Source organism: Rhinopithecus bieti, unplaced genomic scaffold (genome assembly GCF_001698545.2).
Source record: "Rhinopithecus bieti isolate Rb0 unplaced genomic scaffold, ASM169854v2 scaffold_6380, whole genome shotgun sequence".
Lineage (NCBI taxonomy): Eukaryota > Metazoa > Chordata > Mammalia > Primates > Cercopithecidae > Rhinopithecus > Rhinopithecus bieti.
In genome coordinates this window covers 7,898,533-7,924,684 of record NW_016806642.1, presented here as the reverse complement: position 1 = coordinate 7,924,684, position 26,152 = coordinate 7,898,533, and the positions used below count along the sequence as shown (strand labels likewise).

At 42.1% G+C, this 26,152-nt stretch overlaps 2 long non-coding RNA genes across 2 annotated transcripts in view; both read right to left on the bottom strand.

Moving 5' to 3' along the window:
* Positions 1 to 13,595, bottom strand: part of LOC108532977 (uncharacterized) — a 25,122-nt gene extending 11,527 nt beyond the window's left edge. Inside the window, exons 1-2 of the long non-coding RNA XR_001886612.1 lie at positions 13,557 to 13,595; positions 797 to 1,013 (exon numbers count right to left, since the gene is read on the bottom strand). This is a non-coding gene — a long non-coding RNA (uncharacterized LOC108532977). The remainder of the gene's footprint in view (positions 1 to 796; positions 1,014 to 13,556) is intronic.
* Positions 13,596 to 13,619: 24 nt separating this feature from the next.
* LOC108532976 (uncharacterized) lies at positions 13,620 to 24,096 on the bottom strand. The gene is made up of 3 exons (XR_001886611.1): positions 24,040 to 24,096; positions 19,349 to 19,459; positions 13,620 to 13,649 (listed from the first exon to the last, which is right to left on the bottom strand). It is a non-coding gene; the product is annotated as an uncharacterized LOC108532976 (long non-coding RNA).
* Positions 24,097 to 26,152: the final 2,056 nt, after the last annotated feature.

Sequence of the window (26,152 nt, the reverse complement as noted above, 5' to 3'; positions counted from 1 at the left end):
GGGCAGGGGCAGAAAGGAGGCTACTGCAATTCTGAAGACAAGGGTCAGTAAGCGCCCAAATGGGGGTGGCATGGGATGGGGCACAGAGAGAAGAAATAGCACCACCTCATAGCACAAGGATGCTCTTGAAAATGACCTATTGTAAGAGTTTTGATCAATATAAAGAAAACTCATTAGTCTAATTTTTTCATTGCTCATGTTCTAATATTGTTTGCATATGTGTATACATAATTAAATTATATACATAATGGGAGTTCCAAGAGTAACCTCAGATTTTAAAATTTAGCCTCATGACAATCCTATAAAGTAGGTAGTTACTCCCATTTTACAGAGAAGAAAACTGTGGCTCAGTGATTTTAAAAGCCCAAGATAAGCGATGTGAAACCACACATCTTCTAAGTGTCAGAGATGGCATTTGAACCGAGAGCAACTCAAGATTTATTACTATCCTATACCACATGAATGATTAATTTGCCAATGTTATTATCCACCTGTAATATATGTTGAATCACCTACATACATGCCACTTCTTTTCACTTATATGTATGAAAAGATAGATGTGTATGACCCAGAAGATAACCCAATGAGTATTAGAGAAGTGTTGAAAGCAGGAGAAAATTACCAAGAAATATGAAAATAACAGTGACTGAGCCCATCCTCTGTAGTAACCCAAATGAGTTGGACTTGCAGTTTAATAAAAGCTATTAATTTTTTCCTGAGTGCTGATTCATCATGTAATTTTGATTCTCTTACTCTACTACAATCAATGCATTAATCGAGCCCACTGGCAGTGTACCTAGCATTGTGCTGAGGAAATACATCGTACATCTTCCCAGGAGAAAGATCCTGGGACTCTGAGACAGGAGACATGGTCGGCAGCCCTGGCTCTGCCCTTAGCCCGCCACATGGCCTGGGACGAGCCGCTTGACTTTTCGGAGCCTCCCTTTCACCATTGGAAATAGCATCGATGATCACAAAGGTCCTTATCACGCCTTCAGTGTTCTTGTGTCTGCCTTACAGGATTCATTTCGAGAAAAAATAAAAGAGTGGTTAGTACTCAACATAAAGTATAGTAATAAAACACATTCAATTGCCACGACTGGTTTAGTAATCACTTGGCCTCCTCTGAAACAACCTCCTAAATATGCAAGGGAAGTGTTTATCATTCCTACGCCTAAGGAGCCTGACACTTCACTGAGAGAATGAGCTTTATAATTTCTTACTTTTTCAAAAATGCCTGCATTGAAATCTTGCAGGATGTTTAAAACAGCTTTTAGAGAACCTGAGGCACTCTGAAGCGGGCGGAGTTGTTCAATGCCTTATTCCTCCTTCCATTTCATCTTGCCTAGAGAATCCCCAGTGGTGATTTTTATACAGGTTAAGGTACTTAATCGAGACCTTTGGAGTTTGGCCAGCGAGTAGTTTACTCTGAGACAAAATATTTCGAAAGATGGCTGGATACACATGCTGTTTCCTAGAACTAAAGATTGCAAATAGATGTTTGCATCTGATTTCTTGCAGGGGAAGACCAACCATAAGGTGAATGGAACATAAACTTGCTTTTGCCACTTCAACAGCACCATTCATTCTTGCTAGCATCTTTTTGACTTCCAGAGGGTTTGAAGAAGCACGTGTTGTCTTGCAACAGTGCAGTCCCTGCTGTCTTCCAGCTCTAATTGTCAAGATGCAAGTCTCCAGAGAGCGAGGGCTCCAAGCACTTATTAGAGATGATGGCATTCCTGGAGTGCTAGGGCAGCATGCTCTGCCCTCCAAAATAAACGGTTCTCTTACGACTTCACCCTATGCATTCCTCCTTATATTAACGCAGGAGCTGACAGATTGGTTGAGAAGCTGCAACTAAGATTTTTGAGGGCATAAAAGATGATTGTGTTAGTTCTAATTTCAGAGCCCATCTTTTTAGCAGATTATGATGGATGACTCGCCGTGGTGGTCAGCGCCTCCTGTATATTTTAGGTGGAATGCTTTCTTTTGACACACACTTTACAGAGACATATGTGTATCCTATTTTAATTAATGAAAGAAATGATTCACTCACAAGTGAAAGATTTAATTAAATCAAGGGTCAGCACTGGTCAGCCATGAATTGCAAAATACCTCAGGTGTTTGTTAGGCTCTCTGCCATCTCTGCATGCTATCTGGAGTGGTACATGGCAGTAAAAGCAGGCCTTGCAAAGAAATGAAATGAAGTTTCATTCATTCATTCATCCAACAAATCGTAATTGAGCCCCTACTGTATTTCAGGCACTGTGTTAGGCTCTGGAGATAACATGGGGAAGAAAACACCCAGTTTTTACCCTTCTGGGTGCACGTATAGTACAGTAGAGAAGTGAAAGAAAAATGAGGGAAAGGAACAAAAAGGACACAGTTCATTACAAACTGTCAACGTGTTTTATGAAGGAAAATAAAAATAAAGGCTTGGTGGGCGTGGTCTTTCTTCTGGTGACTACAGTACAGTAGAGAAGAGAAAGAAAAAATGAGGAAAGAACAAAAGGACACAGTTATTACAAACTGTAACGTGTTTTATGAAGGAAAAATAACAGCTTGTGGGTGGTTTTCCTTGCAGTGTTTCATAATCATTTTTAAAGAAATTAATGCCCAACTTTATAATGCCATACTTGTTTAATTTTGGAATATATACCTGAAATCAATCTGATCCACCTGCAGTAGATAAAATATTTTATTCCTATAAGCAGCAGCTATACATATTGAGTTGCCCAAACTTAGGATCGTTGTTATTTTCAGGAAATACTGGAGAACACAATTGCTTATCTCGTTAGCTCCTTCCTCTAAGTTGGTCAACCTTTTGCTTTGGAATCAGACAACCCTGGATTCAAATCCTGACTTCCTGACTTGTTCACTTTCAAACCTATAGTATTACTTTGCTATAGTATTAATTTCTGACTTCAGAGAATAATAATAATAGTCCACAAGACACTGAGTCATTATGAGATAATACATACAGAGTACCAAATACACAGAAAGGACTCCATTGATATTTGTGGTTCATGTTCTTGCTATATTATTATTAGTAGTAGTAGTAGTAGTATTTTTCCCTCTTTTCTGTAACTTTCCACATTCTACTTTTTTCTAGTCATTCATGTTATTTTCTTATTCTGTCATTTGATTACAGAGGTCACAACTCTTTTAGCACTGAACCCAGGTGATATATGGTTAATACTCAATAATTGCTGAATAAATAAATAAAATTCTTTCTACCTCTTTTTGGAACTGAGTAGAGAACAAGTTAACAATAAACAAAGTCTCCCTCACTGGGCACGGTGGCTCACGCCTGTAATCCCAGCACTTTGGGAGGTCGAGGCAGGTGGATCACAAGGTCAGGAGATCGAGACCATCCTGTCTAACACGGTGAAACCCATCTCTACTAAAAATACAAAAAAATTAACCGGGCATGGTGGTAGGCACCTGTAGTCTCAGCTACTCAGGAGGCTGAGGCAGGAGAATGGCATGAACCCAGGAGGTGGAGTTTGCAGTGAGCCAAGATCGCGCCACTGCACTCCAGCCTGGGCGATCGAGCGAGACTCCATCTCAAAAAAAAAAAAAAAAAAGGCTCCCAAAAGCTTCCCATGACACTTGGAATAAAATATAAATGCCTTATCATGCTAAACGGGAGCCTACAGACTTTGGTCTCTGCTTACCTTTCTAATCTCAACCACCACCACTTCCCCTTCCACACTGGCTTGAGCCACTGGCTTTGCCTGTTTAGGGAATGCCTTTCCTTTAGAACTATGTATGGCTCACTCCTTCCAGTCTTTCTGCTGAGATATCTTCTCCTCCAAGAATTCTTCTCTAATCACCTTACCTATTCATTTTCTATAGCCTTGTCTTAATATAGTGCTTTATTTTTCCTTAAACTGTGATTGCTATTGGAAATTAAAATATAGATTTTTGAATTTACAAGTTGATTATATATCTCCCCCACTTATAACATGCAAACTGCTGAGGGCAGGAGACTTGTCTGTCCTTGTTCAGCCCTGAGTCACCATGCCATTGAATGAATCAGACAAATGAAGAATCTATTTTTATTTTCCTAAGAAAATATAGGTGTAAGAACTATCCAAATAGTTTCCAAGTACAGTAGCCTCTAAAATATAAGAACATTCCCTAAAATGTCTTGCTTGCGGCAGGCACTGAATTTAATTTCAGAATGATAGGAAAGGGAAAATAAATTATTCTAGTCACATGGAAAATGAAGAAACAACCAAAGGAGGTCTCCCAACCCCCAAATTTTAATAGATTTCCTAAACAGTTTTGCTTTCTCACCATGAGTCTAACCTTTTTGTAACACTTCCTTTGCTATTAAAAAGTAGTTGGTTACTCCTGTTCTCCAAGCCAGGAAACATGGATTTTCTTTAGTTTCCACATGATCTGGCCCAAAGCATCGAGAAGGAAACTTGGATGTTTCACTTGGCATCTTTCACTGACTGAGAACCAAAGAACTGCAAACAAGAGAGATGTCTCCATTTTCCTAGGATGTCTTCATGGTAGAGGAAAGGCGAGAATCATGTATACCAAGATATTGTCCAGGAAATAACAACTGTGATTAACTCCCATTGGATTGGAAGAAAGGAGGGGAACTGGTAGATTTTCTTCTACTTCTAAAAATGTGAGCCATCAGAGCCTGGGTGTGCCATGTACAAGTTGTTGCATGGTGTGGGGCTTTGCTACGGTTGTTTGGAGCATTTTGTCCCGGAAGTCTCTCCAAAGAGCCTTGCCGGCTGTTCCTGGCAACGTCGGCCCTGGCTTACTCAGATTAGTGTTTTAGGAGAGGTGCTTTGGGGTAACAGAACTGGCTTCATTTCCACCATGACCACATCGGCCCTGTTTTCCGCTGTGCAAAAACAAAATTCTAAAAAATGTTACCATACCAAATTGTATGCTGCTTTTGTTTTATAAACAATTTTTTTAGTCTGTGGAAACTGTAATAAAGACTAATAACATATCCAGTTGTTTTCCAGAGCGCCAACTCAACTTGGGGGACTTTTTCTCTCAGCATGAGGTCCTGTCTTTCTTTCCTAGCAGATACTCCTGAAATTCATCTCCATGTGGTCAAATGCGTAGCAGTGGGGTCAAGTACTTGGCACCCCACCTTGGAACCATGAGCTTCTTTCTGCCTCTGAAAGAGGAGGTTTTGGAACCACCAACAGAGCTCCAGTGGGTACCAGCTAGAGTCAAGGAAGTGTTCTTGGAGTGGATCTCAGTTCTGCCAGGGAAGGAAGAAGCTCCCTTGTAAAGGGTGTGATGCATTTGGGGCTCACTTATCCCATGGGTAGTGAGAATATTTCATGAAGGCTTTGATATTCCCAGATGCCTAGACAATTCCCTGAAGCTCATTGCTTCCAAATGCCTCGCTGCTCTGCGTACGATTTCATATGAGTCAAGCAAGATGAAAGCTTACAACAGGATGTCACTGATTTTCAAACACAAAGCAGGCGAAGGTGATAATACTAATGGAACAAATGTGCTCTAGGAGAAAATCTAGTAGATTCTTTCATTACACACATGACAAATCACAAAATCGAGGTGAGCGCCAGAAGCCTTTCCCTTGTAACCAAGAAAACTTGGGCTAGCTGCTCTAATCCCCTGAGGACAGATCCCATTTACAACTGATTCCAGCTACAGCTGAGGGAATCTGTGCAGTGTTTTCACTCCCAGATTGCACGAAGCCATGGTTAAGAATCAGACTGTCATCTTCAAATCTGACTCTGCCACCCATGACTATGCCTTAAATTTCACGTCTATAAAAAGAGAAAAATAATACACTTACCTAAAAGTGTTGTTATAAAAATTAAATAAACTAATCTACAAATGTGCTTGGCATAGAGTCTGGTATATAGTGAGTGCTCAATAAATGTTACTTACAAAATAAAATTATTATTACCATTATAATTTATGGCACTATTATTACAATTTTTCACTGTCTTTTGAATTGAGATTGTCTGGTAGCCTATATATTAAGAGGTAAAATACAAAATCACTGTTCTTCAAGGCAAATTTATTGGAAAAATACTACAGGTGATACTACAGATTTCTTTAAGTATGTTCTTAACATTCTTTTCTACTACTAGACTATAAGTCCCCTTTTAATATCTTCTTTACTATTCTTTCTTCAGAATAGTAGTGCCTGACACATGAGACTCCTCAAAAAAACCATTTGCTGAGTAAATAAATGTTCTTTATTGATACAGAAAAAACTCATCATACTTTCAACCTAAGAAAGCTGATTGAAAACAACAGTAATAACTACTGCCTGAGTAACCTCTACTATTCTTCCATCTAACACTCTTTCAGCAAAGAAATTTCCCTGGTGAGTATAAAAGTCCTAAGATTGATGTTGTTGTGAGCAAGTGAGCTCTCCATCCTTGCATTTCACTCTTTCTGGTGGTCTGTGTTAAAGAGATCTCGCTCTTAAGGACAAAATCTAAAAGACTGGCTAGAACATCTCCTTAGATACATCATTTGAAACACTGACTCATTATTTTAATAGCATCTTTCTTAAATTAGAGTCAGAATTCTTTTCCCAGCATCATCCTTTCCATCTATTTTAGGACAGAGCCATCACTGTCTCATGTCCCCACTCATTGAATAAGTGGGTCTTTCTGACCTTGCAACAACTAAGCAGAAAGCATCCTTAGTGACTATAAAATTGACAGGCTTCTCTTTTTCTAAGTGGCAGGTATAATCTAGGACTTTTTGAATAGCACTTTGAGTTTCTACACTTTTCTATAAAGGGGTTTATATGTGAGTTGGCAAAAGATGGGGAGTTAACAACGCAGGGATCTACCACATTCATTTCAAGCCATGTGCAAGGGGTTTCCATTGCACCACATGGAGAGAGTAACATGTTGGCAGATACCACCGTGGCTTGTATTCTGACTCCTACCTGGGAAATCTAGAAGCTGGGCCATGGGATAGCCGGCCTCTTTGATGGTGGAGTCAGGAGAGGGCAGCAGAGACTCCAGAGAGCTTTCCCCACCTCTTCTTCTATGTGAGAATATAATGAGAAATCAGCTCCCTAGCAGCTCATAATGAGGTTCTCATCTACTGCAGTGAGAGGGCAAAGAAAGTTAAGGTCAAAGTGGCCAAGAGCCAGAAAAAGTTAAATGACCAACCAAAGCATATCTGTCATGCAGGGTCAGGGCCCCGGCTGGGAAAAAAACAGGACCGAACACTTGGAATCATGTGGTTGAATGCCCCTTCAAATTTTGAACTCCTAGACTTCTCTGAATTCTCTCAGCCTGAGAAATGCCCACTCCTCCCTAATAAAAGCAAGAACTTCTCCTTCCTTGAAGACAATGAAGAGGCCTCTGCTCTGAAAGACAATATATGCCCCCTCAGGACCTTTTCCCAATCTCTCCCTTACCAGTAGGCCTATAACTAGGATCAGGTCACAATATAATCCCACCAGTGTTAGACCATCCAAGGCTTGATAAGGGAGGAAAGGGACTATTCCCCAAAGGTACTGCAAAACATAGTATGTACCAGCAGAAGCTGGGCACTCAGTACCGGTCTGAATTCTGAGGGTGCTTGATCAAGGAGGCTGGAACATAAGATTGAATGGGGTGAGCTTATTGATTTCGGAGCACTCTGACAAAATACAAGGTTTAACTTTCTGGCAAGGGCCCCAGGAGATGATGTAAACGCCTTCGAGGATAGCTCCTAAAAGTAAGGAACAAGCAATGGACCACATCAAATGAAGTCAAAATGCCATTAATTGCTGTGCCAGATGGTTGCAAAAGTGATTAAAAGGCACAGAGAAGTAGGCATGCTGGAGTAGACATAGTAAATAAGACCAGAATATTCACCAAATGATTGTGCTTCATGAGAAGGCCAAGATTATTTACCAAGACCAGAAGGAATGTGCTGGTGAGAATGGCCGAAAGCTGCCAAAGTAACCTCTGTGAATCACAAGTTTGACCCCTGATTAAAACTCTTTCCATTCTTCTGAGCATCATCAAAATGTTCCAGAGCCCTCCTCAGAAGGAGGAGGTACTGGTAAGAGAGGTTATCTCAGAAATAGACTTACAAAGCAATTGGTACAATGGGTACCAATTATCACAATGAAAGCATGCCTCAGTGGCAGCCAAGAGGGCCTGACCTGTGGAGATGTACTGAAATACCTAACAGAATATGGTGCCCATCGAGGCAAAAGAGATGGGCAGGCAACAAGGGTCATCACCAGTATTTACCTCCAAATAAATCAAGAACAGATGACAGGAGGCTGAGGGCAAATACTCTAAACAATGTCACAATCTCTTGTCCAATTTCTGGACTTGAATCTGTTTTCAGACTCAGACTCACTACTGAACTGGAGGCCAGTTCTCCAGGAGGAGGGACTCTGTAACACCACAGCAAGTATACATGGTCATCATTTCCCCAATCCTTCCCCGAGGCACCTATGGTCATGGACTTAGATAACTACACACTGAAGAAAAAGAAATATTCAAATATTTCAAGGGCTGTTGGACAGAGTTGACATGAATACTCAGCAATCAGAACCATCACCATGCCCTCTATCTCAGGGTGCAGGACTACACGGCTAGGCAAAGGATCAAATCCTAGTCAAGGTCCAGTTTACAGTGTGTTCACTGGATCCATGAACTCACACAGTTGTCCTTTCCCCTGTTGTTGAATGTATAAGTGGGTTTGATATACTTGGAAGTTGGTGCAAGTTCCATACTGGGTCCTTGACCCATCAGATGAAAGCTACCATAGTGGGTAAGGCCAAGCTGAGGTCTCTGAAAATGCACTACCCTCTCCTCAGTCAAAAGAGTAAATCAGAAACAATATTGCATCTTAGAGAAATGGCAAAAATTCGTTGAATAATCTGTTGTCATCATCCAGTATCCATTTGGTGTATTCAGGGGCTAGAGTGGCAAAATAAATGAAGATATCATGAGACCTCCATGAGGGGGCTACCAAGCTGACTGAGAAGCAATTGCAAGAGAGGTGGGAAAAGAACCAGGAGAGAATGAAGCCATGGAAAGCAAGGGATTAAAGCACTAACACCAGCAGAGAAACAGAGTAAGGTCTGAAGGTGTCTATTGAATTTGGTGAGCAGTGTATCACTAATGGCCTTAGAAATGGCAATTCTAGGCCGGGCGCGGTGGCTCAAGCCTGTAATTCCAGCACTTTGGGAGGCCGAGACAGGCGGATCATGAGGTCAGGAGATAGAGACCATCCTGGCTAACACGGTGAAACCCCGTCTCTACTAAAAAAATACAAAAAAAAAAACTAGCCGGGTGTGGTGGCAGGCGCCTGTAGTCCCAGCTACTCAAGAGGCTGAGGCAGGAGAATGGCGTAAACCCGGGAGGCGGAGCTTGCAGTGAGCTGAGATCCGGCCACTGCACTCCAGCCTGGGCGACAGAGCGAGACTCCGTCTCAAAAAAAAAAAAAGAAAGAAATGGCAATTCTAGCCAAGTCATTCACTCATTCATTTAACAAATACGTACTGCATGTGTCAATGGGGAGGAGAGAAGAGGAGAGGGAAGAGAAGAGCTCCAGGCAGTTGGGATAGGATGTCCAAAGCTCAGCAGTTGATGCAAGGAAGAGGGTGTTTTCCTCTTCCAGTTACATTAATTGGTGGATAAGGGAAAAGTCTATGGGACGTATGTATGATTTCCTCAATTTCTTGATGAAATAGGAGCAGAACCATTTTCATCATAGGAGATGGTCTCATGGTATCTGGGAAGCCAGGTACGGGTTGGTTGTGTTCAAACAAAATGACCACAGACTCTTCCTCAGCCTAATAGGGATGGCTGTTGTATCAGCTGGGTTCCATTCAGGAAAACAGAAACCAAGAAAACCAAGCCAGATGTTACAAATAGAGGGCAATTGGCCGAGCACGGTGGCTCATGCCTGTAATCCCAGCACTTTGGGAGGCCGAGGTGGGTGGATCGCTTGAGGTCAGGAGTTCAAGATGAACCTGGCCAACATAGCAAAACCCCATCTCTACGAAAATACAAAGATTAGCTGGGTGTGGTGGCAGGTGTCTGTAATCCCAGCTACTCAGGAGGCTGAGGCAGGAGAATGGCGTGAACCCGGGAGGCAGAGCTTGCAGTGAGCCAAGATCACGCCACTGCACTCCAGTCTGGGCGACAGAGCGAGACTCCGTCTCAAACAAACAAACAAAAACAAATAGAGGGCAATTAAGATGGAGAACTGGTTGCAAAGATGGTGGAAGTCTAAGAAGGCAAAAAGGCAAGCATGGATAGCCCAAATATTCGTAACTACAGGAAATAGATATTAGTCAAAGGTTAGGGAAAAAAAGGAGAACAGGTCTAAACCCTAGGTCAGAGGAGGGCGCCCACCTACAGGCTGGTGCTCAGACCTCAGGAAAGGGTGTGACTGGCTGGTGCAGGTTCTGCAAAGAGGGAATAGTACAACTGGTTTGGTGAGTGCCAACTGAAGCTGGGGCTGACGCCGTAGCTGCACTTTGCTGCTGTTTTTGCCGTAGCGACACCAATGCTAGAAGCAGAAAAAGTCCCTCCTCTTTTCATAGTCTAATCTCCCTCTTCCTATTAGCCAATCTCCCATTGCCTAATAGAGAGCCAACCAGCAAGAGTTTCTGGGAAATGTATTTTGAAGACCCCAACCCGACCATCACAGAACAGAGCATAGAACAGTGGTTTGGGAGCTGAAAGACAAGAGGTGAATGCTATGGTCTGAATCCCCGTGTCTCTCCAAGATCTATATTTTGAAATCCTAACCCCCAAGGTGATGGTGGTAGAAGGTAGGGCCTTTGGGAGGTGATTAGATCATGGGGTCTAATTTGGTGTCTCGTGAGGGCCTGTTTTCTGGTTCATAGGTGGCACAGAGCCCTCATGAATAGGATTAGGGTTCTTATAAAAGAAACTCCGGAGAGATCCCTCGCCTCTTCTGCCATGTGAGGACACAGTGAGAAAACACCATCTATGAACAAGAAAACGGGCCCTCACCAGACACCAAATCTGCCGGCTCCTTAATCTTGAATTTCCCAGCCACCAAAACTGTGAGAAATAAATTTCTGTTGTTCATAAGTCACCCAGTTTATGGCATTTTGTTATAGCAGCCCAAATGAACTAAGGCCATAAATAAAAACCACAACTATATCAGAGTATAGAGATGACTGGAGGGACCTAAACGAAGAGGCTGGTGCTCTGTGGCCCCAGGGCCAACAAGTGTGGGTGCTTTTGCCCACCAGGGAGCCCAGCAGGTGTGAGCTATGACCAGGCATTTCATTTCCTCTTTGGTGGCTGGTATTGCCATCTGCAGAGAAGCCACAGAGCCTGACAGCAGAGAGAATACAGCATTGGCAATGGTCCTGAGCACATCTGGCCAGTGCTCTTTGTGATTGCAGAACCTGGGGTTCAGGAAGGCTCTCCATAGTCTCTTCCTCGTTATTATGATTTTCCTAGGTAGAAAAGCATTCAAAGGGCTTCCTAGGGCAGCCAGACCATGTGAACTAAATTTAGAGGAGAATAAATTGCAAGCCATGTGTGAGAGAGTTGAAACATCTCCTTTTTTCCCTCCTTTACAACATGGGAAGGACATTTTAAACATAAGTGAATGTTTAAAAATCAATAGCTTTCTTATATAGCAAAGGTAGCTAATTGGAAAATATAATAGAAAAGTATGCCATTCTTAATATCAATAGAAATTATAAATATCTAGGAATAAACTTAACAAGAAACATGTAGAATCTACTTATAGTTGAAAAAAACTATGAAAATTTAAAGGACCGAAAATAGCACTGGAATAAGAGGAGAGATGTAGTCTACTGGAAGGTTAAATATCATTAAATATAAATTATCCCCCAACTGATTTAGATGTTTAATAATGTTACAAAGCAAAACCCCACAGCAGCTTTAACCTAATATATGTCCAAATATCCAGAAAAATAATCATTTTATATAATTTTATAAGAAAATAAATGATAAAATTATTCTAAAAAACAGGTTGGCTATATGAATCAAGGATTCTTTTAAATCAAGTCTGGATGGTTCATGGTCAGAAGTCTGAGACCAGCCTGGGAACAGAACAAGATCCTATCTTTTAAAAAAATCGAAATTAAAATTAAAATAAAGAGAATCTTAAGTAAGATATTTATACAGACAATTAAAAGTCATATTATCTTGAGTACTCAAATATATGGGGCAGGCACAATGGCTTACGCCTATAATCCCAGCACTTTGGGAGGCTGAGATGGGCAGATTGCTTGAGCTCAGGAGTTCAAGACCAGCCTGAGCAACATGGCAAAACTCTGTCTCTACAAAAAATACAAGAATTAGCTGGGCATGGTGACACATGCCTGTGGTCCCAGCTACTCGGGAGGCTGAAGTGGAAGAATCACTTGAGCCCGGTATGCGGAGGTTGCAGTGAGCTGAGATCATGCCACTGCGCTCCAGCCTGGGTGACAGAGTGAGACCCTGTCTCAAAAGAAAAAAAAAAAAAAGATACAGGAAAAGTTCAGGATAAATGTTTAACAAACTCAGATCACAAACACCTAAATGTTATCAATGGTTAACCCTAGTTAATGAAATTCTCAGTAATTTTTATTTTATTTATTTATTTTTTTTTTAAGACAGTCTTGCTCTGTTGCCCAGGCTGGAGTGCGGTGGTGCGATCTCGGCTCACTGCAACCTCCGCCTCCCGGGTTCAAGCTCTTCTCTGCCTCAGCCTCCCAAGCAGCTGAGATTACAAGCACCTACCACCACGCCCGGCTAATTTTTGTATTTTTAGTAGAGATGGGGTTTCACCATCTTGGCTAGGGTGGTCTAGAACTCCTGACCTCGTGATCCACCCGCCTCGGCCTCCCAAACTGTTGGGATTACATGCATGAGCCACCGCACCTGGACATATTTTATTCTTTATATTTTGGGGTGTGTTTTAATTTTTACCATGAAAACCTTATTTAACCAGAAGGGGAAAAAACTATCCTTTCAAAAAGAGGAAAGGAGGGGCACTTGGTTTCCTCTAAATTTTCTTTCAAAAATTCAACAACTGTAAGTGCTGATACGTGCCAGGCACTGTGTTGCAGTCTGCCGTGTGAAGGTCAGACCACTCAGATCAGAGTTGAGGGTCTACGTTAGGATGCAGGAAAAAATGGGGCTAGAAAGATGGATTGAACCAGGTTGTTCATGGCATTTTAGGTCAGACAAGGGAGATTGGACTCTACCTTGCAAGCTTTGAAGTGTAAAAGGTGATTATGATAAAGAAAAACTAGGAATGTAGCAATTGCCTATTAAAAAAAAAACCAAAGATAGACTTTGATTCCATCCTTCTTCCTACTCTGTGGAGGGAATGGTTAAGCACCACTCCATCTTTTGTATCACTGGGCAGCTATCTCTTACTTATGAAGACTAAGCCAATAAAATGTAAGCATTGAAATTCCCTCCTTTCTGTACAAGGCCCATAGAGATAGAAGCAATCTATACCAAAGCTGTATCAGACATAACAAAATCACAGGAGCTTCAGACAGCAGAAAGGGAAATGTGGTTAAAAGAGATGGACTTTTAGCTGGGTGTGGTAGCTCTCACCTGTAATCCCAGCACTTTGGGAGGCTGAGGCAGGTAGATCACTTGAGCTCACGAGTTCGAGACCAGCCTGGGCAACATGGCAAAACCTCATCTCTACAAAAAAGTACAAAAATTAGTGGGGCATAGTAGTGAGAGCCTGTAGTCCCAGCTACTCGAGAGGCTGAGGTGGGAGGATGGCATGAGCCTGGGAGGTGGAGGTTGCAGTGTGCCAAGATTGCACCACTGCAATCCAGCCTAAGTGATAGAGTCAGAGCTTGTCTCAAAAAAAAAAAAAAAAAAAAAAAAAAACCGACACACACACACACACACACACACACACAGAGATGTACTTTTTATGAGGGTGAGGCATAAAGGGATCATGAGAAGTCATCTCGTTTGTTAACTTGTTTGATCCTCTCTCTATTGCAGACAGGAACATCTTGTACAATATCTCTAGTGAGACCATCCAACTTCTAGGAGCACATTAGATTTGCATCATAAAGATGCTCTCCAAACCAAAATTCATGACTTTTTGCCAAAAACTTCTGATTGTTTACATTGGTGAATTATGGCACCATCTACTGAAAATTGATAATCATGTTAGACTCTTCTCTTTCTCTCACCAACAGCATCCAATCACTCACCAAGTCCTGTCAATATTATCTCCTGAGTTGCATTATTTAAATTTAAGTCTTCAGGCTGGGTGCAGCGGCTCACACCTGTAATCCCAACACTGTGGGAGGCCAAGGCAGGCGGATCACTTGAGGTCAGGAGTTCAAGACCAGCCTGGCCAACATAGTGAAACCCCATCTCTACTAAAAATACAAAAATTAGCCAGCGTGGTGGCATGTGCCTATAGTCTCAGCTTCTCGGGAAGCTAAGGCAGGAGAATTGCTTGAACCCAAGAGATGGAGGTTGCAGTGAGCCGAGACTGTGCCATTGCACTCTAGCCTGGGTGACAGAGTGAGACTCTGTCTCAAAAAAAAATTTTTTTTAATAATAATAAAATAAATTTAGATCTTCATAATTTTTCACTCGGATTACTATGACATGTATCTCCCTCCAGTCCATTTCCCTCCTAATCTATACTGCCATCAACACACGCTTGGGCCAGGCACAGTGACTCATGCCTGTAATCCCAGCACTTTGGGAGGCCGAGGTGGGTGCATCGCTTGAGGTCAGGAGTTCAAGATGAACCTGGCCAACATGGCGAAACCCCATCTCTACGAAAACATAAAAATTAGCTGGGTGTGGTGGCAGGTGTCTGTAATCCCAGCTACTCAGGAGGCTGAGACAGGAGAATCACTTGAACCTGGGAGGCAGAGGTTGCAGTGAGCCAAGATTGTGTCACTATGCTTCAGTCTGGGCCACAGAGTGAGACTGTGTCTCAAACACACACACACACACACGTGCACGCTTGAACAAATAACTTGCCTGCTTTAAATATTTCAGATCCCTTATGAATCACTTAGATCCTTCATAGTCTGGTCTTGGGTGCTTCTTCAGCCTCTTTCCCTGACATTTCCCGGGAACATGCTGCATTCCAGCCATTTCAAACTATTTTGAGTTCCTCAAATAGCCCTTACCCTCTGACATCGCCCTGCTTTTGGTTGTGCTGTTTCCACTACACTCCCCCATTCGCTTGATAATCACCGTTTGTTTGCCCATCAAGATTCAACCAAGGGGTGCACCATCCAGGAAACCACCACTGATCCCCCAAATCTGAGTTCTAAGTCCCCACTCCGTGTTCATACAGTACTCTCCTGTATTAGCATTCATTTAACTGCTGGAGCTGTTTAAACGTCTGTCTCACTCACCATACTGAGAGTCCTGTGGAAGGGACTAAGTCTTTTATTGTGAGCATCAGTTATACTGGTTTGCCCAGGACCATTCTTTTCCACTGGACAAGTGCTACTCCTTTATTCCATGTGGTTCAGCTGAGACTATTAATCACACTTCCCCAGCCGGGCGCGGTGGCTCAAGCCTGTAATCCCAGCACTTTGGGAGGCCGAGACGGGCGGATCACGAGGTCAGGAGATCGAGACCATCCTGGCTAACACGGTGAAACCCTGTCTCTACTAAAAAATACAAAAAACTAGCCAGGCGAGGTGGCAGGCACCTGTAGTCCCAGCTACTCGGAAGGCTGAGGCAGGAGAATGGCATGAACCCGAGAGGAGGAGCTTGCAGTGAGCTAAGATCCGGCCACTGTACTCCAGCCTGGGCGACAGAGCAAGACTCCGCCTCAAAAAAAAAAAAAAAAAAAAAAAATCACACTTCCCCGTCTACCTACTTGCAACAGGCTTGGGCACGTGACCCAGGCCTGGCCAATCATGGTACCATATCTTCTTAACAACAATGTCTGATCTAAGCACAGGCAAATTGAAGACAGTCTTTCCATGACATTAATATATGGAACCAGGAAAGAGAAGATTCTTCTTTCACTTTGGAATTCAAAAATGATAGTAGCCCTGGACCATCAGCAGCCATCTTTCTCCTCTCATGAAAAGAGCATGTCCATGGATTTAAGTTAACCCTAGAGAAGGTACAGTGAGAATATGGAAGTAGAGCCTAAATAATTTTATTTTGCCCCTAGATCTAGCATATGAGAAGCAAACATGTTCTGCATTTCCAAGTTTATAAGCCAAGAAATTCTCCTTCGTGCTTAAAGCATTTGAGTTACATTCTGACACTTGCAACCAAGAATCCTGACAACTACATCTTTGGAATTTGTATCTCCTCTGAATTATAGTGACTGGTACATAGGACTCAGTAAAAATATGCTACATGGATGAATGAACAGCTTAGCAGAAGGTCTGGGAATAACCTCTGTGTAAAGTGAATTTCTGCTGCCCCCAAAACTGCCTACTGTCTGCTGTTCATCAACAATGCACCCACTTCTTGCACTTTGATGTAGAGAGGCCATACCACCTGTGTCTACATGTGGTTACTACTTAAATAATACTTACGTAGTTAGCAAGTGGCCAAAATGTCTATTAATCTGTAAACACTTGGAAAGAATCCAGTTTGTATTATTATTTTCCTGGTTTAAAGTGTTAAATGAACCAAAAGTTAGGGAAGCTCTTACCAGAAAAGCCTCATGCCTGATCCAATCCACTGAACAAAAGATTTAGGAGCTCTCCATCTGATATTAGTCTTTGGAAAAGGAGCCTTGACTTAAGTGTGCTTGAGCCTGTGACTGTGGGTTAAAGTGTGTGAGTGATGATTTTCCTTCTTGCAGGTACCAATCGGGTAAATTCTCAAGTGTATAGCTACTGAGGACTCTGCCTCAAATGGAAGAAGGCAGAGCTTCCAAACCATTAGAAAGTTAATCTCTTTCCTTGTTTTATGGAGTATAAAAGGTGGGCCTTTTCTTTTCTTTTCTTTTTTTGAGACGGAGTCTTGCTCTGTTGCCCAGGCTGGAGTGCAGTGGCACAATCTCAGCTCACTGCAAGCTCCACCTCTCAGGTTCACGCCATTCTCCTGCCTCAGCCTCCTGAGTAGCTGGGACTACAGGCGCCCACCACCACACCCGGCTAATTTTTTATTTTTATTATTAGTAGAGACGGGGTTTCACCGTGTTAGCCAGGATGGTCTCGATCTCCTGACCTTGTGATCTGCCCACCTCAGTCTCCCAAAGTGCTGGGATTACAGGTGTGAGCCACCGCGCCCGGCCTTTTTTTTAATGAGCAAATTTTGTTCGATTTTAAAATGTTTTTCTCCATATAAGGTAAACGTTCTATTCAAAGTTATTTCTCTCTTTTTAAACACAGCAAATCAAACCTTCTTTTAACACACATGTGAAAGTCATAGCATTTTATGTTCTAAAAACAAGCCAAGGTTCTCTACATCAGAAACAATTCTGCTTGAATCCACTTAACTTATTCAAATATTTAGCAAGGTCAGCAGGATGCTTCTGAAATTTTTTTTTTCAATTATTCCTTAAGGTCAATAATCTAAAATTGCCAAAAATGTGATGTATTTTACAGCAAAAAATAACAATGTGAAGAAAATGAAAGCAAAATTAGAACTGGCTTGTTCATGTGCTTTTGAGGGGTTAGTAAAATCTAAAAGTATATGATGGTTTCTGTTTGAAAATTAAGGGTCATGAACGAGCCAAAACCAGGCATGACCCATTCCCAGCAGAGAATGAGAAGGAGGATCTTGTACAGTGATTTTGAAGTGTTCACAGAGTTCCCACATTTACAAAGAAAAGTCAAGGATTGCAGGGATTTGGAATAAGGTAGAGAGGGTTCGATTGCTTTGTGTAGACACTAGGAAGAATCTGAAAAAGCGTTTTGTTCCTGGGAAGGGGGTAGATGAGAGACTGAGCAGATGAGGGAGAAGGAAGGAGAGAAAGGAAACCAGAGGCAGGCAGATGGGGGAAGGGGGCAGACAAAGAACTTGTAAGAACAAGCCTACTGGCTGGGCGACAGTGGTTCACTCCTGTAATCCCAACTATTTCAAAGGCTGAGGCAGGAGGATCGCTTGAACTTAGGAGTTTGCAACCAGCCTGGGCAACATACTGAGACCTTGTCTCTACAACAAAATTAAAAAATTATCCGAGCATGGTAGTACATGCCTGTGGTCCCAGCTATTTGGGAGGCTGGAATAGGAGGATCACCTGAGCCCAGGAGATCGAGGCTGCAGTGAGCCCTGATTGTGCTACTGCATTCCAGACTAGAAGACAGGGCAAGACATTGTCTATAAAAAAGAAAAAAAAGAATAAGCCTATTAGTTAGATGCATTCATTTATTTAAACTGATAGCTAACAGGCCAGGCATGGTGGCTCACACCTGTAATCCCAGCACTTTGGGAGGCCAAGGCAGGAGGATCACTTGAGCCCAGGAGTTTGAGACCAGCCTGGGCAACATAATGAGACCCTGTCTCTACAAAAAACATTTTCTTTTAGTTAGCCAGGTGTGGTGGCACACACCCATAGTCCCAGCTACTTGGGAGGCTGAGATGGGAGGATCACTTGAGTTCAGGAGGCCAAGGCTGCAATAAGCCATCATTGTGCCACTGCACTGCAGCCTGGGCAACAGAGTGAGCCTGTTGAGCCTGTCTCAAAAAAATAAATATAAATAAATAAATAATAAATAAATAAATAAAATGACAGCTAAAAGTTGTATATACTTATGGCATACATCATGATGTTTAGAAATGTAGATGCACTGTGGAATGGCTATATCAAGCTGATTAGCATGTGCCTTCCCTCACAGGCTTATCATTGATTTGTGATAAGGACACTTAGGATCTAGTCTCAAGTTTTATTTTAAGCTATGTTGCTACATCTCCCATTGTCTTAACAAACTTTAATTTGCCATACATAAAGAGGTTGTTTGTGATTAAAACACACACAGCAGGCAAAAAAAAAAAAAACAGCAGGGAGGCTGGTGTGGAATGTGGAATGGTAACCTTTCAAATCATAGTGGAAAGAGGGAAAAGTTTGTAAGGGCAATTGTGAAGGGTAATAAATAACGATAGACAGGCTTGAGCAGAGGAAATCTAGATTGAAAAAATCTATATATGCTATATAGGAATAAAAATGTATTAGAGTCATATGATTATTTCACTATGCATGTAGGTACATCATTTGTAAATACAGCTAGAAACTGTAATTATAGAAAACATTTCACATGGTCTTTAATATTTAATTAGTCTCCCCACTGGAAATCAACCACGTAGAAAAGAAACGCTTTCTCAATAGGTTAATATTAATTACTTAACAACCCTGACATTGATATTTATGGAATACTTATGAAACAAGCTTTCATGAAGTGGAAACATGTTCATCCGTCTACTGGGAGGCTTACAGCATTTTTCAAAGTGTCAAATTCACTTTGCGCTCTGCCTCTTCGTGTTGTGAAAATCTGAAATTACTGTTGATTTGAAGACTCTTCAAAAGGCTCTTTTTTTTATCCCAGCTGCGAATTAAAAAAATCAGAACAGATTAATCTGGTATTCTTAAAGTATGTCACTTCCTAATCTTGCAACAGGGAAATGATAACCATATGAAACAAAGAAGTATTATGAAGTAGAAGACACTAGTGAGGCAATGCCAACATATGCTGTCAATGACACAAAAATACAAAACTAGAAACCAGCCTTAGGAGGAAGTAGAGAAAGACAGTAAGTATCTGATGTAGTTTGAAGAATGTTAGGAAAGATGTCTCACCACTAGAACAACTTTGTTCAGAACCACAGCACAGCGATGCCTGATGATCATTTATGCTTACATCCATTCTTTCAGCAATATATATTGAATACCCACTCTGCCCTATCTTCACCTTAGTGCTGGATGCAATGACAAACACAGCCCAGTCACTGTCCTTGAGAGCTCATTGTCCAGGTGGGGAGGCACACAAGTAAAAACAGTTGCAATACACTGTGCTAAGCATATCACAGAGATACTGGTGAGAATAGGAATTTTAGTGAGGCACAGCATCTCACGCTTGTAATCCCAGCACTTTGGGAGGCTGAGGCAGGCGGATCACTTGATGTCAGGAGTTCAAGACCAGCCTGGCCAACATGGTGAAACCCCATCTCTATTAAAAATACAAAAATTAGCTGGGCATGGTGGCGCATGTCTGTAATCCCAGCAACTCGGGAGGCTGAGGCAGGAGAATTACTTGAATCTGGGAGGCAGAGGTTGCAGTGAGCCAAGATCACACCACTGCACTCCAGCCTGGGCAACAGAGTGAGACTCTGTCTCAAAAACAAAACAAAACAAAAAAAGAAAGGAATTGTAGGTAAGGAATGATGACAACTTTGTATGTAAACGTATGCTAAATATCAAATAAATACACAATTCAAAACACTTTTTTCTCTTTAATACCTGCAGATTCCTCTATTAACTAATCCTGTTATGAGAGCTTATATGTAATGGGGCAAGGTACACTAAACGCCACACTGATTCTAGTTCTGACTCTGCCCCTTACCAGCCCCAAAACCCCCAGCAAGTCCTGTGAGGCCTCAGAGCCTTAATAGCCTCTTCTACAAAATTAGTGCATTTGTCCTGATGATCTATAACCTACTTGTCCAGCTTGACAGTGTAAGAAGCTTCATTTAAAATGTAAATGTTATCCTCAAAGGGTGATGCATGAAACCAATGGGACTTTATTGTGCATTAGTTAATTAAATTAGCTAGCCTGTCACCTTGCAGAGCCCTGAGAAAAAGGGACACAGGTAAGATTCATCTCAAAAGATGGGGGAAGAGCTCTAGATTTTGGGTGGGTGAGAGAACCGGAGATCTTGGCAAATAGAGGCAGTGAAAGGCATTGAGCCCCTGGAGGATGTAACAGGGAGGAAGGAGAATCATAGACAAATTTTTAACACATTATAGGAAAGTGTTTTTCAGCCTTGCTTTCAAAATAAAGCATTAAAATATGATCAAAGACTGCAACAGCTTCAAACTATCTATATAGTAAGGGCTTGGGCCAGCTGTCTGGTTGAAAAGAGTCGCTCGGGGATGCTCCTTGAGGGTATATTTGCATTACATCTGCACAAACACCTTTTACGTGGACTGTAAGTTTATCTAGGATGATAGATATGTAAGGGGAGTGAGGATGAGATTATATGGGACAGTTTAGGGCCCAACCAAGTGACTCCCTTGACACCGAGACTGACCAAAGAAGAAGAAAGGAATTGAAAATTCTCTTCCTTTTCCTTAGAAAGCACCTTCCATATCTCTACTTAGCTCAAGCAGTTAGCTCAGACTTCACCCCTCTGCTCACCACATAGCTTCCCACACTGACCACATCAACAAAAGTAAGAGAACTGGTCTACTGTGCTTTCCACCTTCCCCGACACACAAAAGACCCTGCCCAGATGCTATGAGCTTAGCAGCCCTAGCAAAGGACAGATGTAAAGGCAGGTGGAAGCCAGGCGCAGTGGCTCACACCTGTAATCCAAGCACTTTGGGAGGCTGAGGCGGGCAGATAACTTGAGGCCAGGAGTTCAAGACCAGCTTGGCCAACATGGTGAAACCCATCTCTACTAAAAATATTAAAAATTAGCCAGGTGTGGTTGTGCACACCTATAATCCCAGTTACTTGGGTGGTTGAGGCACAAGAATTGCTTGAACCTGGGAGGTGGAGGTTGCAGTGAGCTGAAATCGCACCACTGCACTCCAGTCTGGGTGATAAAGGCAGGTTGCATTTTGACCTAGTTACTTGCTTTTGGTCGTTTTGTATAATCTAGCCCAAAAGTTTTGTTCTTGTCATATTCAATTCTAGGAGTAGACATTTTTATAGTGGATACAACCTTATTGTATTATTTTCCCCAACCAAAGTACTTTTCAGGGTAATACAAAGAGCCATGTCAACAATGGCTAGAGTTAAGTTATGGAGATCTGATGGCTAGCAGAAATGGAGGACCCTGTGTAGGCATGAGGTTGAAGCAGCACCATGTTGAGTCCTGATAACCCACTGATCCAGGGTTGATCAGTTTCACATATTTAAAAGAGTACAGAACTCTGATCTCAGAGTACTTGTGGAACTGCATTCATATTTTACATAATACATGTTAGATTATATTTGCCCTAAGTAAACTCTGACACCAACCTGTTTAAAGTAATTTGAAAGACGAGATGCCCCCAAATAAGTTCTTCATTTGAAAAAATAGAAACTGTATCCACATCCAGTCATCTCTTTTACACAAATCACTTTTGGATGACTGAAGCAGACATGCATTCACCTATGATTATGCTCCTTGATTTCTCACATCCAGCAGGGTCCTTGCATGGGTCAAATCGTTGCATGTTCAAGGTCCTGGCAGATGCCTGGCTTTCCTCAGAGTAACGCTGCTCCTTTTGCTTTTCTGCTTGGGGTCAACCCTGATGACTGTAACCCTGATTCCTGCCCTCCTACTTCCTCCAGAGCTTGTGTCATCAATTGCCTCTAGTGTCCTATCCTACATCCTCAACCACCCTCTCCTTCTTTGTCCTCCCCCTCAGCCCATAACAATGCTTAAATCTCTTACATCCAAGTCGAAACTGTCCCTTTCCTCTGTATTCTCCCACTAGTTACCATCTCATGTCTCTTCTTCATATATAAACTTCTTTATGCTTTTTTTTACTGTTTTTATAGCCTCATATCCATTAACCCTTCACAGGCTATTATCCTATTGCTATTTCTGCTAACAAGCAGTCCCACAAATACATGAGCATCAAAAGCAGCTATGGGGCAGTGATGACCAGACTCAGTACCTGGTTAACATCGTCATGGATGTTAAACATTTCAATGGTGACAAAGGAAGTGGCTTCCTAACCCCAAATACCTGATCTCTAAATAGCAGCTATGATGATGCCCACCGAGCTGAATAGTTACAGTAGTGGTCTCCGGATTCATGCTACTCTAGTATTTCCAACCATTTTTAAGGCACCTCATTTCTTTCTTCCTTTTTTTTTTTTTTCTCCAAGATAGAGTCTTGCTCTGTTGCCCAGGCTGGAGTGCAGTGGCATGATCTCGGTTCACTGCAACCTCCACCTCCCAGGTTCAAGCAATTCTCTTGCCTCAGCCTCCTGAATAGCCAGGATTACAGGCATGCACCACCACGCCCGGCTAATTTTTGTTTTTTTAGTAGAGATGGGGTTTCACCATGTTGGCCAGACTGGTCTTGAACTCCTGACTTCGTGATCTGCCTGCCTTGGCCTCCCATAGTTCAGGGATTACAGGCTTGAGCCACTGCGCCCGGCCCTCATTTCTTATATAAAATCCTCTAATTATACAAAACCCTCTAATGCTTCAAATGCCTATCTCCTATACTTCAAATGCCTCTATCTCCTATACTGAGCTCTGACTAATACAGTTTGTGAGACTGGAAGTAGTTATAGACAGCAGACTCACCAACAAGGATCTGGGAATGGTTATCTGATGTGGTTGGATTTGAAGATAGGGCTGATTCATTTGCCACTGAAAAATTGAAAACTGGCAGCCTGTGGCACAGTTGCAAAGAATTATTTAAACTGTCACACTGCTGGTGGGCTTACATTAAGTACCTCTTGAAGCATGCCTTTTGGTGGATCAGTATGGCAAGAATGGGGCACCCAAGGACTATGGGGCAGGCTGAATACTTCTGAGTCCCCAAAGAGCTTAAAGAAAGGCGCAGGCCTTTAAATTTCTTTAAATTCTAAGCTCAAGGCAAAATTAGAAGATTGGAGAGTTTCTGTAACTGCCATCAAACAATCTCTAATCTCTTAAAGTGAATGGGATGATATCCAAAAGTAACATGCCAAGGCTGATCATGCGAGTTTTAAATCACAAATTAAATTGAATTCACAGCCTCACCGGGTCTTCTATGTGCAAGTTAGACGTTGATTAAGAAACAGTGGAATTTTGAGAACTGAAATAAGAACACTTGCGCAAATTCAGATGAATATGAGTCCTTCGAGCCCCCAATATCCACTGTACCTTGCTCACCAGCAGAAGCAATACTTCTTCCCCACCCAATCATGCCAGCTCTGCTTTGTGTGGAGACCCTGCAGTGACCTCCCCGAGATATTTACCTTCAAGAAGATGCCAGATATCCTCATGTTCCATCATAACAATTATCATTGTCTTCTGACCTATTAAAAAAGCCAAACCCCATCATGCCTCAGGGAGACAAGAAAGTTTAGCTACTTAAATATTTGCAATTTCCTGTTTATGTATAGCTCTAGAAGTCCAGGGAATATGTGTGATAATGGATCCATATAGGAGAAAGCCTAGATCAAACAGAAGGGTTTATTATCATCATGGATTCATTTGCTAGATTTTGAATTCAGTGATCTAATTCAAGAGGATCGACTGAAATCCAATTTCAAAAGAGGCCTACCCTAAGTGTTATCAAAAATCCTTTGACATAATGTAGAACCAAAAAAATCCAAAGACTTGGAGAGTTAATAATGTTAAAATGGAAATACCATGCATGACCTGTTCGTTCACCATCTGCGTTGGCCAAAAGAGACCAAAGAATGTTCCCTTCACTAAGACACAGAGAAGTACATCTGTGATTCAAGCACCAATATCCTTTAAAACACTATAGTGATTGTCTTTTTTTTTTGAGATGAGGTCTTGCTGTGTCACCCAGGCTGGAGTGCAGTGGTGGGATCATGTTTCATTGCAGCCTCAACCTCCCAGGCTCAAGAAATCCTTCCACCTCAGTCTCACAAGTAGCTGGGAATATAGGCACCACCACACCCAGCTAATTTTTTTTTATCTTTTGTAAAGATGGGGGTCTCACCATGTTGTCCAGGCTGGTCTTGAACTACTGGGCTCAAGCAATCCTCCCACCTCGGCCTCCCAAAGTGTTGGGGTTACCAGCATGAGCTACTGCACCCAGCTGGTAGGGCTGTCTTATGTAGGAGATACTGCTATAGAAACAGGCTCTCTGAGTTCCGTTGTGATGATAGAATTCTGGAGTGGCAGAGGACAAATGGCAGCAGTAACTGTCTCCCATGTAAGCGGCAGGAATATAGTGGTAATCATCAAGAATGAGGTTATGCATTATGGTCTTCCTAGAATTGAAAGAGATGGACAGAAAAAATGTCAAGAAAAGAAAGTCCTAAAAATGGTGGACTGATTTGAGTTCTCTCAATGAAAAGTCAGATTTCCTTACCCAATTTCCAGAAACTGATCCAATTTACTGTTTGATCCCATTGAATAAAGAAGCCAGATATCCATGAGGAAGGATCCTATGGCACTGTCCCAAGTATGAATTGTAAACTTCTTGTCTCCTTAAGAAAATTGAAGACATTTGCCAGGGTAATTGTGCACTGGGGAAAAGGAAATATCTAGACTTTGGGAGTATTACTAGACACTGGTTCTTAGAGAGTGTTACCCTTAGGGACACAAAAGGCAACTGTGATCCATTAGTAAGAATAAGGACTTAAGAGGGTCAAGTGATACATGCAGTTTTGGCCAGACTCCATCTTGGCCAAGAGAGTTCGTGAACCCATTCTGTGGTTATTTTCCCATTCCAGAACACAAATTTGGAATACCATTTTGGCAAGTGGCAGAATCTCCACGTTGATTTCCTTATGGAAGGAAGGGACAAGTGAAGTGAACCAAACAGGGAATCAAAAACAATATCACATCCCTGAGGGATTATGTATAAATACCACTATCAAAAACGTGAAAGGTGAAGATAGGGGCAGCAGTGACAGCATAGTTTTAGATCTTGCCGAATCTTCCCATAAAAACATACAGAACAAATTGGTATAAAACCAAACACAACCAATATTTACAACAAAGCTAAGTGATGAGGTATCCCCACAAACCCCAAAATACAAATGGGTGGGCAAAAAAAACCACCAACAGTAACAACAAGATTTACATGTTATCAGCATCTGTGTTGGAGAAATCAGAGGAAAGCAACAATGATGCAACTGATGGACTGAGAATTCCCCAATAAGGCAACAGATACTTACGTCAAGTGCAGCGGCCTGATTTGAGAATAGCAGTAGAAATTCCAATAGTGGGTGAGTGTAAGGGGTCAGGAGTAAGGCCTTCAACGGGCTGGAGCAGCCAAATCCCTCTGAACCCTTGAAACAGGCCCAACAGGACTTCCTTTCAGAACAGAACCACACAGAATAAACTTCTGGGAGTGGAATAGGAGAGGGGCAGGGTAGGAGCAACAGA